The sequence below is a fragment of the Macaca fascicularis genome, chromosome 13 (assembly GCF_037993035.2).
Source record: "Macaca fascicularis isolate 582-1 chromosome 13, T2T-MFA8v1.1".
NCBI lineage: Eukaryota > Metazoa > Chordata > Mammalia > Primates > Cercopithecidae > Macaca > Macaca fascicularis.
Window position 1 is genome coordinate 104,361,591 of NC_088387.1, and position 13,698 is coordinate 104,375,288.

The 13,698-nt window shown below is 41.6% G+C and overlaps 1 protein-coding gene across 6 annotated transcripts in view; it reads right to left on the minus strand.

Moving 5' to 3' along the window:
* Positions 1 to 13,698, minus strand: part of KCNS3 (potassium voltage-gated channel modifier subfamily S member 3) — a 55,782-nt gene that overhangs the window by 33,167 nt on the left and 8,917 nt on the right. The window lies entirely within an intron of this gene.

Here is a 13,698-nt window from a genome sequence, read left to right on the forward strand (position 1 = left end):
GTCAGTTTAACAAGGGAAATTTGAAATAGTTTCACACTCAATCTATTTGGTGGTATCTGAAGAAGGTCACAGTAGAATGGCATGAACAGGGTTTATGGAGGGCTGTTATTGTCTGTTACATAAAAAAACATAATGTGCTCTTTTGTGGTCTGTCTACTTATATCAAATTAGCTAAGCAGTCCACATTAGTGAGCACTGCTTCCTAATGGAGGCACTAGGGTGTGTGTTTGTATGGATGGGTATGTGGTGCAAGTGTGTGGCCCCCTTCCCAGGAGAGAAAACTCATCTCCTCCCTTCTACATCATACAGTGCTCGGGTCCTGGTACTCAAAACCATATCACTGTGCACTCATTAGGGCTTACATCTGCTTTGGTGGGGCAGTCTGAAACCTAATCCTAGTATCTAATGATGTCTGCATGGAAATTGTTTCTGAGTTGCTCACATAACTTATAAATGAAGGATTGTAAAACAGGGCTTGCTTATGTATTCTTAACTCCATTGATGTGAGTTATAGGGATGACTGGTAAAAAGCAACTAAAAGCAAATCTACTGGAATTCAGGGCCACATTAAACTGTCCGTCCTGTAATCTGTACTTCAAACCCCCATATAAAAAAAAAGCCCCTGAGATCATGGCAGAGGGGAGGCAGGACTAGACTGCAGCTCCGTACAGCATGCAGAGGCTTGCATTGTGAATTTTATCTTCAGATTGGCTGCAAGAACAAACCAGCAATACCGAGAGGACCACAGACCCTCTGAAGGAAGCAGACTGCTCCTGCAGGACCCAGGAGACCCACAAATACTGTGAGTGCCCCAAATGCAGAAGTGGGAAAGGTAGACACTTCTCCCCCAGATACACACCCCCAGTGGAGAAGCTGAAGGTCTGTTTGCAGGAGAAGTTTCCAACTGTACCTGGAACTGAGTCAAGTTAGAGAGCCAAGCAAAATACAGAGGAAGCAGCAGAAAGGCCCTGGGAGCTCACTGGGTCCCCTAGCAGCCCATTCCTGTCTGGCACCACGGGGATCCATCGTGAGGGTGACCAGAGGTGCAGGGGGTAAAACTCAACAAGGAGAAGGAATTCTCTAGGCAAAGTTTGTAAGAATTTGAACAGGGTGAGAAGCCCCCTGGCCAGAACTCAGGAAAGGGTGTGGATCTGGCATGCAGACTTCACAGGCCGGGAAGAACTAAAGCCCCTTCTTTCTCAGCTGGGAGGCGGATAGCCTCGGGCAAGTTTCTAAGACCCTCTCACCCTCCACCTGGAAATAGACTCCGGGCTGTAGGATGGGACACGGTGGGAGTGGGACCAGCCCTTTGGTTTGCCTGGGACCTGGGTGAGGCCTGTGACTGCCAGCTTTCCCCCACTTAACTGAAAACCTGCATGACTCAGCAGAGGCAGCCATAACCCTCCTAGGTACACATCTCCAGTGACCTGGGTATCTCACCTCCATCCCCCACAGCAGCCACAGCAAGACCCACCCAAGGAGAGTCTGAGCTCAGACACGTGTGCCTAGCCCCATCCCCACCTGATGGTCCTTCCCTAGCCACCTTGGTAACTGAAGATAAAGGGCATATAACCTTGAGAGTTTTAGGGCCCCACCCACTGCTGGTTCCTCCTCATACTAGCACAGCTGAAAGTGCCACCTCCTGGCAGGGGGCCAACCAGCACAGAAATAGAGCATTAAACTACCAAAGCTAAGGATCCTCATGGAGTCCATTGCACCCTCTGCTACCTCCACCAGAACAGGCACTGGTATCCACGGCTGAGAGACCCATAGACAGTTCACATCACAGGACTCTGTGCAGGTAACCCCCAGGACCAGCCCAGAGCCAGGCAGACTTACTGGGTGGCTAGACCCAGAAAAGAGACAACAATCACTGCAGTTCGGCTCACAGGAAGCCCCATTCATAGGAAAAGGGGGAGAGTACTACATCAAGGGAACACCCCATGGGACAAAAGAATCTGCACAACAGCCTTCAGCCCTAGACCTTCCCTCTGACAGAGCCTACCCAAATGAGAAGGAACCAGAAAACAATCCTGGTAATATCACAAAACAAGGCTCTTCAGCACCCCCAAGCAAATCACACTAGTTCACCAGCAATGGATCCAAACCAAGACGAAATCCCTGATTTACCTGAAAAAGAATTTGGGAGGTCAGTTATTAAGCTAAACAGGGAGGGACCAGATAAATGTGAAGCCCAATGCAAGGAGATCCCAAAAAAATGATACAATAAGTGAAGGAAGAAATATTCAAGGAAATAGACAGCTTAAAAAGAAAACAATAAAAATTTCAGGAAACTTCAGACCCACTTTTAGAAATGTGAAATGCTCTGGAAAGTCTCAGCAACAGAACTGAACAAGCAGAAGAAAGAAATTCAGAGCTTGAAGACAAGGTCTTCGAATTAACCCATCCAACAAAGACAAAGAAAAAAGAATAAGAAAATATGAACAAAACCTCAAAGAAGTATAGGATTATGTTACATGACCAAACCTAAGAATAATCAGTGTTCCTGAGGAAGAAAAGAATTCTAAAAGCTTAGAAAATATATTTGGGGGAATAATCGAGGAAAACTTCCCCGGCAGTGCTAGAGACCTAGACATCCAAATCCAAGAAGCACAAAGAACACCTGGGAAATTCATCACAAAAAGATCTTCACCTAGGCACATTGTCATCAGGTTACCCAAAGCTGAGACGAAGAAAATAATTTTAAGAGCTGTGAGACAGAAGCACCAGGTAACCCATAAAGGAAAACCTATCAGATTAAGAACAGATTTCTCAGCAGAAACCCTACAAGCTAGAAGGGACTAGGGCCTTATCTTCAGTCTCCTCAAACAAAACAATTATCAGCCAAGAATTCTGTATCCAGTAAAACTAAGCATCATATATGAAGAAAAGATACAGTCTTTTTGAGACAAACATATGCTGAGAGAATACGCCATTACCAAGCCACCACCACAAGAACTGCTAAAAGGAGCTCTAAATCTTGAAACAAATCCTGGAAACACATCAAAACAGAACCTCTCTTTTTTTTTTTTTTTTTTTTTGAGACGGAGTCTCGCTGTGTCTCCCAGGCTGGAGTGCAGTGGCGTGATCTCGGCTCACTGCAAGCTCCGCCTCCTGGGTTCACACCATTCTCCCGCCTCAGCCTCCCAAGTAGCTGAGACTACAGGCGCCCACCACCACACCCGGCTAGTTTTTTGTATTTTTAGTAGAGACGGGGTTTCACCATGTTAGCCAGGATAGTCTCGATCTCCTGACCTTGTGATCCACCCGCCTCGGCCTCCCAAAGTGCTGGGATTACAGGCTTGAGCCACCGCGCCCGGCCTTTTTTTTTTTTTTTTGAGACGGAGTCTCGCTCAGTCGCCCAGGCTGGTGTTCAGTGGCGCAATCTCGGCTCACTGCAAGCTCCGCCTCCCGGGTTCACGCCATTCTCCTGCCTCAGCCTCCCAAGTAGCTGGGACTACAGGTGCCCGCCACCATGCCTGGCTAATTTTTTGTATTTTTAGTAGAGACAGGGTTTCACTGTGTTAGCCAGGATGGTCTCGATCTCCTGACCTTGTGATCCGCCCGTCTCGGCCTCCCAAAGTGCTGGGATTACAGGCATGAGCCACCGCGCCCGGCAAAACAGAACCTCTTTAAAGCAAAAATCACACAGGACCTATAAAGCAAAAATACAAGTTTAAAAGCAAAAACAAACAAACAAAAACACAAACTACACAGGCAACAAAGAGCACGATGAATGCAAAGGTATCTCACATTTCAATACTAACATTGAATGTAAATGACCTAAATGCTCCACTTAAAAGATACAGAACTACAGATAGGATAAGAATTCACCAACTATCTGCTGCTTTCAGGAGACTCACCTAACACATAAGGAGTCACATAAACTTAAAGTAAAGGGGTGGGAAAAGGCATTTCATGCAAATGGACACCAAAAGTGAGCAGGGGTAGCTATTCTTATATCAGACAAAACAAACTTTAAAGCAACAGCAGTTAAAAGAGACAAAGAGGGACATTATGTAATGGTAAAAGGCCTTGTCCAACAGGAAAATATCACAATCCTAAACATATGCACCTAACACTGGAGCATCCAAATTTATAAAACAATTACTAACAGACCTAAGAAATGAGATAGACAGCAACACAATAATATCAGGGGACTTCAATACTCCACTGACAACACTAGACAGGTCATCAAGACAGAAAGTCAACAGAGAAACAATGGATTTAAACTATACCTTGGAACAAATGGACTTAACAGATATATACAGAACATTTCATCCAACAACCAAAGAACACACACCCTATTCAACAAATGGAACTTTCTCCAAGATAGACAATATCATACGCCATAAAATGAGCCTCAATAAGTTTAAGAAAATTGAAATTATATGAAGCACTCTCTCAGACCACAGTGGAATTAAACTGGAAATCAATTCCAAAAGGAACCTTCAAAACCATGCAAATACATGGAAATTAAATAACTTGCTCTGAAATGAGCATTGGGTCAAAAATGAAATCAAGATGGAAATTTAAAAATTCTTTGAACTGAATGATAATGATGACACAAACTATCAGAACCTCTGGGATATAGCAAAGGCAGTGTTAAGAGGAAAGTTCATAGCCCTAAATGCCTACCTCAAAAAGTCTGAAAGAGCACAAACAGACAATCTAAAGTCACACCTCAAAGAACTAGAGAATCTAGAACAAACTAAACCCAACCCCAGCAGAAGAAAGGAAATAACCAAGATCAGAGCAGAACTAAATGAAATTGAAAGAAACAAAAAAAATTACAAAAGATAAATGAAACAAAAAGCTGGTTCTTTGAAAAGATAAATAGAATTGATAGACCATTAGCAAGATTAACCAAGAAAAGAAGAGAGAAAATCCAAATAACCTCACTAAGAAACGAAACAGGAGATACTACAACTGACAGCACTGAAATACAAAAGATCATTCAGAGCTACTATGAACACCTTTATGCATATAAACTAGAAAACATAGAAGAGATGGATAAGTTCCTGGAAAAATACAACCTTCCTAGCTTAAATCAGAAAGAATTAGATACCTGAACAGACCAATAACAAGCAGTGAGAATGAAATGGGAATTTTTAAATTGCCAAAAAAAAAAAAAAAAAAAGGCCAGGACCAGCTGGATTCACAGCAAAATTCTACCAGACATTCAAAGAAGAATTGGTACCAATCTTTTTGACACTATTCCACAAGACAGAGAAAGGAGGAATCCTTCCTAATTCATTCTATGAAGCCAGGATCACCCAAAACCAGGAAACGACATAACCAAAAAAGAAAACTACAGACCGATATCCTTCATGAACATAGAGGCTAAAATCCTTAACAAAATACTAGCTAACCAAATCCAACAACATATCAAAAAGATAATCTACCATGATCAACTGGATTTCATACCAGGGATGCCAGGATGGTTTAACATACACAAGTCAATAAATGAGATACATCACATAAACAGAATTAAAAAACAAAAATCACATGATCATCTCAATAGATGCAGAAAAAGCATTAGACAAAATCCAGCATCCTTTATGATTAAAACTGTCAGCAAAATCGGCATATAAGGGACATATCTTAATGTAATAAAAGCCATCTATGACAGAACCACAGCCAACATAATACTGAATGGGGAAAAGTTGAAAGCATTGCCTCTGAGAACGGAAACAAGACAAGGATGCCTACTGCCACCACTCCTCTTCAACATAGTACCTGAAGTCCTAGCCAGAGCAATCAGACAAGAGAAAGAAATAAAGGGCATCCAAATTGGTAAGAAGGAAGTCAAACTGTCACTGTTTACTGGTGATATGATCACTTACCTGGAAAACTCTAAGGACTCTTCCAGAAAGCTCCTAGAGCTGATAAAAGAATTCAACAAAGTTTCTGGATACAAGATTAACAAACACAAATCAGTAGCTCTTCTATACACCAACAGCAACTAAGTAGAGAATCAAATCAAGAACTTAACCTCTTTTACAATAGCTGCAAAAAAAAATAAAATACTTAGGAATATACCTAACAAAGGAGTCAAAACACCTCTACAAGGAAAACTACAAAACACTGCTGAAAGGAATCATAGATGAGACAAACAAATGGAAACACATCTCATGCTCATGGATGGGTAGAATCAATATTGTGAAAATGACCATACTGCCAAAGGCAATCTACAAATTCAATGCAATCCCCATCAAAATACCACCATCATTCTTCACAGAATTAGAAAAAACAATTCTAAAATTCATATGGAATCAAAAAAGAGCCCACATAACCAAATCAAGACTAAGCAAAAAGAACAGATCTGGAGGCATCACACTACCTGATTTCAAACTATACTGTAAGGCCATAGTCACCAAAGCAGCATGGTACTGGTATAAAAATAGGCACATAGACCAATGGAACAGAATAGAAAACCCAGAAATAAACCCAAATACTTACAGCCAACTCATCTTTAACAAAGCAAACAAAAACATAAAGTGGGGAAAGAACACCCTTTTCAACAAATGGTGCTGGGATAATTGGCTAGCCACCTGTAGGAGAATGAAATTGGATGCTCATCTCTCACCTTATACAAAAATCAACAAGATGGATTAAGGACTTAAACCAAGACCTGAAACTATAAAAATTCTAGAAGATAGCATTGGAACAATAACAAAAATTCTAGAAGATAACATTGGAAAAACCCTTCTAGATATTGGCTTAAGCAAGGATTTCATGACCAAGAACCCAAAAGCAAATGCAATAAAAATGAAGATAAACAGCTGGGACCTAATTAAACTAAAGAGTTTTGCATGGCAAAAGGAACAGTCAGCAGAGTAAACAGACAACCCACAGAGTGGGAGAAAATCTTCACAATCTATATATCTGACAAAGGACCAATATCTAGAATCTATGACAAAAACAAACTCAAACAAATCAGTACAAAAAAAAAATCCCGTCAAAAAGTGTGCTAAGGACATAAATAGACAATTCTCAAAAGAAGATATACAAATGGCCAACAAACATATGAAAAAATGCTCAACATCACTAATGATCAGGAATACTCCTGCAAGAATGGCCATAATCGAAAAACCAAAAAACAGTAGATGTTGGAGTCGATGTGGTGAACAGGGGACACTTCTATACTGCTAGTGGGAATGTAAACTAGTACAACCACTATGGAAAACAGTGTGGAGATTCCTTAAAGAACTAAAAGTAGAACTACCATTTGATTCAGCAATCTCACTACTGGGTATCTACCCAGAGGAAAAGAAGTCATTATTCGAAAAAGATAAATGGATACACGTTTATAGCAGCATAATTCACAATTGCAAAATCGTGGAACCAACCCAAACGCCCATCAATCAATGAGTGGATAAAGAAACTGTGATATATACAGATATAGATAGATACATACATAGAGAGAGAGAGATGAGATGATAGAATACAATGCAGCCATAAAAAGGAATGAATTAACAGTATCTACAGTGACCTGAATAAGATTGGAGACTATTTTCTAAGTGAAGTAACTCAGGAATGGAAAATCAAACATCGTATGTTCTCACTGATATGTGGGAGCTAAGCTATGAGGATGCAAAGATGTAAGAATGATACAATGGACTTTGGGGACTCAGGGGGAAGAGTGGGAGTGGGGTGAGGGATTAAAAGAGTACAAATAGGGGCGGAGCAAGATGGCCGAATAGGAACAGCTCCAGTCTCCAACTGGGTTGGAGCGACACAGAAGACCAGTGATTTCTGCATTTTCAACTGAGGTACTGGGTTCATCTCACTGGGGAGTGCCAGACGATCGGTGCTGGTCAGCTGCTGCAGCCTGACCAGCGAGAGCTGAAGCAGGGCGAGGCATTGCCTCACCTGGGAAGCACAAGGGGGAAGGGAATCCCTTTTCCTAGCCAGGGGAACTGAGACACACAACACCTGGAAAATCGGGTAACTCCCACCCCAATACTGTGCTTTAAGCAAACAGGCACACCAGGAGATCATATCCCACACCTGGCCGGGAGGGTCCCACGCCCACGGAGCCTCCCTCATTGCTAGCACAGCAGTCTGTGATCTACCGGCAAGGCAGCAGCAAGGCTGGGGGAGGGGCGCCCGCCATTGCTGAGGCTTAAGTAGGTAAACAAAGCTGCTGGGAAGCTCGAACTGGGTGGAGCTCACAGCAGCTCAAGGAAACCTGCCTGTCTCTGTAGACTCCACCTCTGGGGACAGGGCACAGTAAACAATAACAAACACAGCAGAAGCCTCTGCAGACGCAAACGACTCTGTCTGACAGCTTTGAAGAGAGCAGTGGATCTCCCAACATGGAGGTTGAGATCTGAGAAGGGACAGACCCCCTGCTCAAGTGGGTCCCTGACCCCTGAGTAGCCTAACTGGGAGACATCCCCCACTAGGGGCAGTCTGACACCCCACACCTCACAGGGTGGAGTACACCCCTGAGAGGAAGCTTCCAAAGCAAGAATCAGACAGGTACACTCGCTGTTCAGAAATATTCTATCTTCTGCAGCCTCTGCTGCTGATACCCAGGCAAACAGGGTCTGGAGTGGACCTCAAGCAATCTCCAACACACCTACAGCTGAGGGTCCTGACTGTTAGAAGGAAAACTATCAAACAGGAAGGACACCTACACCAAAACCCCATCAGTACATCACCATCATCAAAGACCAGAGGCAGATAAAACCACAAAGATGGGGAAAAAGCAGGGCAGAAAAGCTGGAAATTCAAAAAATAAGAGTGCATCTCCCCCGGCAAAGGAGCGCAGCTCATCGCCAGCAACGGATCAAAGCTGGACGGAGAATGACTTTGACGAGATGAGAGAAGAAGGCTTCAGTCCATCAAATTTCTCAGAGCTAAAGGAGGAATTACGTACCCAGCGTAAAGAAACTAAAAATCTTGAAAAAAAAGTGGAAGAATTGATGGCTAGAGTAATTAATGCAGAGAAGGTCATAAACGAAATGAAAGAGATGAAAACCATGACACGAGAAATACGTGACAAATGCACAAGCTTCAGTAACCGACTCGATCAACTGGAAGAAAGAGTATCAGCGATTGAGGATCAAATGAATGAAATGAAGCGAGAAGAGAAACCAAAAGAAAAAAGAAGAAAAAGAAATGAACAAAGCCTGCAAGAAGTATGGGATTATGTAAAAAGACCAAATCTACGTCTGATTGGGGTGCCTGAAAGTGAGGGCGAAAATGGAACCAAGTTGGAAAACACTCTTCAGGATATCATCCAGGAGAACTTCCCCAACCTAGTAGGGCAGGCCAACATTCAAATCCAGGAAATACAGAGAACGCCACAAAGATACTCCTTGAGAAGAGCAACTCCAAGACACATAATTGCCAGATTCACCAAAGTTGAAATGAAGGAAAAAATCTTAAGGGCAGCCAGAGAGAAAGGTCGGGTTACCCACAAAGGGAAGCCCATCAGACTAACAGCAGATCTCTCGGCAGAAACTCTACAAGCCAGAAGAGAGTGGGGGCCAATATTCAACATTCTTAAAGAAAAGAATTTTAAACCCAGAATTTCATATCCAGCCAAACTAAGTTTCATAAGTGAAGGAGAAATAAAATCCTTTACAGATAAGCAAATGCTTAGAGATTTTGTCACCACTAGGCCTGCCTTACAAGAGACCCTGAAGGAAGCACTAAACATGGAAAGGAACAACCGGTACCAGCCATTGCAAAAACATGCCAAAATGTAAAGACCATCGAGGCTAGGAAGAAACTGCATCAACTAACGAGCAAAATAACCAGTTAATATAATGGCAGGATCAAGTTCACACATAACAATCTTAACCTTAAATGTAAATGGACTAAATGCTCCAATTAAAAGACACAGACTGGCAAACTGGATAAAGAGTCAAGACCCATCAGTCTGCTGTATTCAGGAGACCCATCTCACACGCAGAGACATACATAGGCTCAAAATAAAGGGATGGAGGAAGATTTACCAAGCAAATGGAGAACAAAAAAAAGCGGGGGTTGCAATACTAGTCTCTGATAAAACAGACTTTAAACCATCAAAGATCAAAAGAGACAAAGAAAGCCATTACATAATGGTAAAGGGATCAATTCAACAGGAAGAGCTAACTATCCTAAATATATATGCACCCAATACAGGAGCACCCAGATTCATAAAGCAAGTCCTTAGAGACTTACAAAGAGACTTAGACTCCCATACAATAATAATGGGAGACTTCAACACTCCACTGTCAACATTAGACAGATCAACGAGACAGAAAGTTAACAAGGATATCCAGGAATTGCACTCATCTCTGCAGCAAGCAGACCTAATAGACATCTATAGAACTCTCCACCCCAAATCAACAGAATATACATTCTTCTCAGCACCACATCATACTTACTCCAAAATTGACCACGTAATTGGAAGTAAATCACTCCTCAGCAAATGTACAAGAACAGAAATTATAACAAACTGTCTCTCAGACCACAGTGCAATCAAACTAGAACTCAGGACTAAGAAACTCAATCAAAACCGCTCAACTACATGGAAACTGAACAACCTGCTCCTGAATGACTACTGGGTACATAACGAAATGAAGGCAGAAATAAAGGTGTTCTTTGAAACCAATGAGAACAAAGATACAACATACCAGAATCTCTGGGACACATTTAAAGCAGTGTGTAGAGGGAAATTTATAGCACTAAATGCCCACAAGAGAAAGCAGGAAAGATCTAAAATTGACACTCTAACATCGCAATTAAAAGAACTAGAGAAGCAAGAGCAAACACATTCAAAAGGTAGCAGAAGGCAAGAAATAACTAAGATCAGAGCAGAACTGAAGGAGATAGAGACACAAAAAACCCTCCAAAAAATCAATGAATCCAGGAGTTGGTTTTTTGAAAAGATCAACAAAATTGACAGACCACTAGCAAGACTAATAAAGAAGAAAAGAGAGAAGAATCAAATTGACGCAATTAAAAATGATAAAGGGGATATCACCACCGACCCCACAGAAATACAAACTACCATCAGAGAATACTATAAACACCTCTACGCAAATAAACTGGAAAATCTAGAAGAAATGGATAATTTCCTGGACACTTACACTCTTCCAAGACTAAACCAGGAAGAAGTTGAATCCCTGAATAGACCAATAGCAGGCTCTGAAATTGAGGCAATAATTAATAGCCTACCAACCAAAAAAAGTCCAGGACCAGATGGATTCACAGCTGAATTCTACCAGAGGTACAAGGAGGAGTTGGTACCATTCCTTCTGAAACTATTCCAATCAATAGAAAAAGAGGGAATCCTCCCTAACTCATTTTATGAGGCCAACATCATCCTGATACCAAAGCCTGGCAGAGACACAACTAAAAAAGAGAATTTTAGACCAATATCCCTGATGAACATCAATGCAAAAATCCTCAATAAAATACTGGCAAACCGGATTCAGCAACACATCAAAAAGCTTATCCACCATGATCAAGTGGGCTTCATCCCTGGGATGCAAGGCTGGTTCAACATTCGCAAATCAATAAACATAATCCAGCATATAAACAGAACCAAAGACAAGAACCACATGATTATCTCAATAGATGCAGAAAAGGCCTTTGACAAAATTCAACAGCCCTTCATGCTAAAAACGCTCAATAAATTCGGTATTGATGGAATGTACCTCAAAATAATAAGAGCTATTTATGACAAACCCACAGCCAATATCATACTGAATGGGCAAAAACTGGAAAAATTCCCTTTGAAAACTGGCACAAGGCAGGGATGCCCTCTCTCACCACTCCTATTCAACATAGTGTTGGAAGTTCTGGCTAGGGCAATTAGGCAAGAGAAAGAAATCAAGGGTATTCAGTTAGGAAAAGAAGAAGTCAAATTGTCCCTGTTTGCAGATGACATGATTGTATATTTAGAAAACCCCATTGTCTCAGCCCAAAATCTCCTTAAGCTGATAAGCAACTTCAGCAAAGTCTCAGGATACAAAATTAATGTGCAAAAATCACAAGCATTCTTATACACCAGTAACAGACAAACAGAGAGCCAAATCAGGAATGAACTTCCATTCACAATTGCTTCAAAGAGAATAAAATACCTAGGAATCCAACTTACAAGGGATGTAAAGGACCTCTTCAAGGAGAACTACAAACCACTGCTCAGTGAAATAAAAGAGGACACAAACAAATGGAAGAACATACCATGCTCATGGATAGGAAGAATCAATATCGTGAAAATGGCCATACTGCCCAAGGTAATTTATAGATTCAATGCCATCCCCATCAAGCTACCAATGACTTTCTTCACAGAATTGGAAAAAACTGCTTTAAAGTTCATATGGAACCAAAAAAGAGCCCGCATCTCCAAGACAATCCTAAGTCAAAAGAACAAAGCTGGAGGCATCACGCTACCTGAATTCAAACTATACTACAAGGCTACAGTAACCAAAACAGCATGGTACTGGTACCAAAACAGAGACATAGACCAATGGAACAGAACAGAGTCCTCAGAAATAATACCACACATCTACAGCCATCTGATCTTTGACACACCTGAGAGAAACAAGAAATGGGGAAAGGATTCCCTATTTAATAAATGGTGCTGGGAAAATTGGCTAGCCATAAGTAGAAAGCTGAAACTGGATCCTTTCCTTACTCCTTATACGAAAATTAATTCAAGATGGATTAGAGACTTAAATGTTAGACCTAATACCATAAAAATCCTAGAGGAAAACCTAGGTAGTACCATTCAGGACATAGTCATGGGCAAAGACTTCATGTCTAAAACACCAAAAGCAACGGCAGCAAAAGCCAAAATTGACAAATGGGATCTCATAAAACTAAAGAGCTTCTGCACAGCAAAAGAAACTACCATCAGAGTGAACAGGCAACCTACAGAATGGGAGAAAATTTTTTGCAATCTACTCATCTGACAAAGGGCTAATATCCAGAACCTACAAAGAACTCAAACAAATTTACAAGAAAAAAACAAACAACCCCATCAAAAAGTGGGCAAAGGATATGAACAGACATTTCTCAAAAGAAGACATTCATACAGCCAACAGACACATGAAAAAATGCTCATCATCACTGGCCATCAGAGAAATGCAAATCAAAACCACAATGAGATACCATCTCACACCAGTTAGAATGGCGATCATTAAAAAGTCAGGAAACAACAGGTGCTGGAGAGGATGTGGAGAAATAGGAACACTTTTACACTGTTGGTGGGATTGTAAACTAGTTCAACCATTATGGAAAACAGTATGGCGATTCCTCAAGGATCTAGAACTAGATGTACCATATGACCCAGCCATCCCATTACTGGGTATATACCCAAAGGATTATAAATTATGCTGCTATAAAGACACATGTACACGTATGTTTATTGCAGCGCTATTCACAATAGCAAAGACTTGGAATCAACCCAAATGTCCATCAGTGACAGATTGGATTAAGAAAATGTGGCACATATACACCATGGAATACTATGCAGCCATAAAAAAGGATGAGTTTGTGTCCTTGGTAGGGACATGGATGCAGCTGGAAACCATCATTCTTAGCAAACTATCACAAGAACAGAAAACCAAACACCGCATGTTCTCACTCATAGGTGGGAACTGAACAATGAGATCACTTGGACTCAAGAAGGGGAACATCACACACCGGGGCCTATCATGGGGAGGGGGGAGGGGGGAGGGATTGCATTGG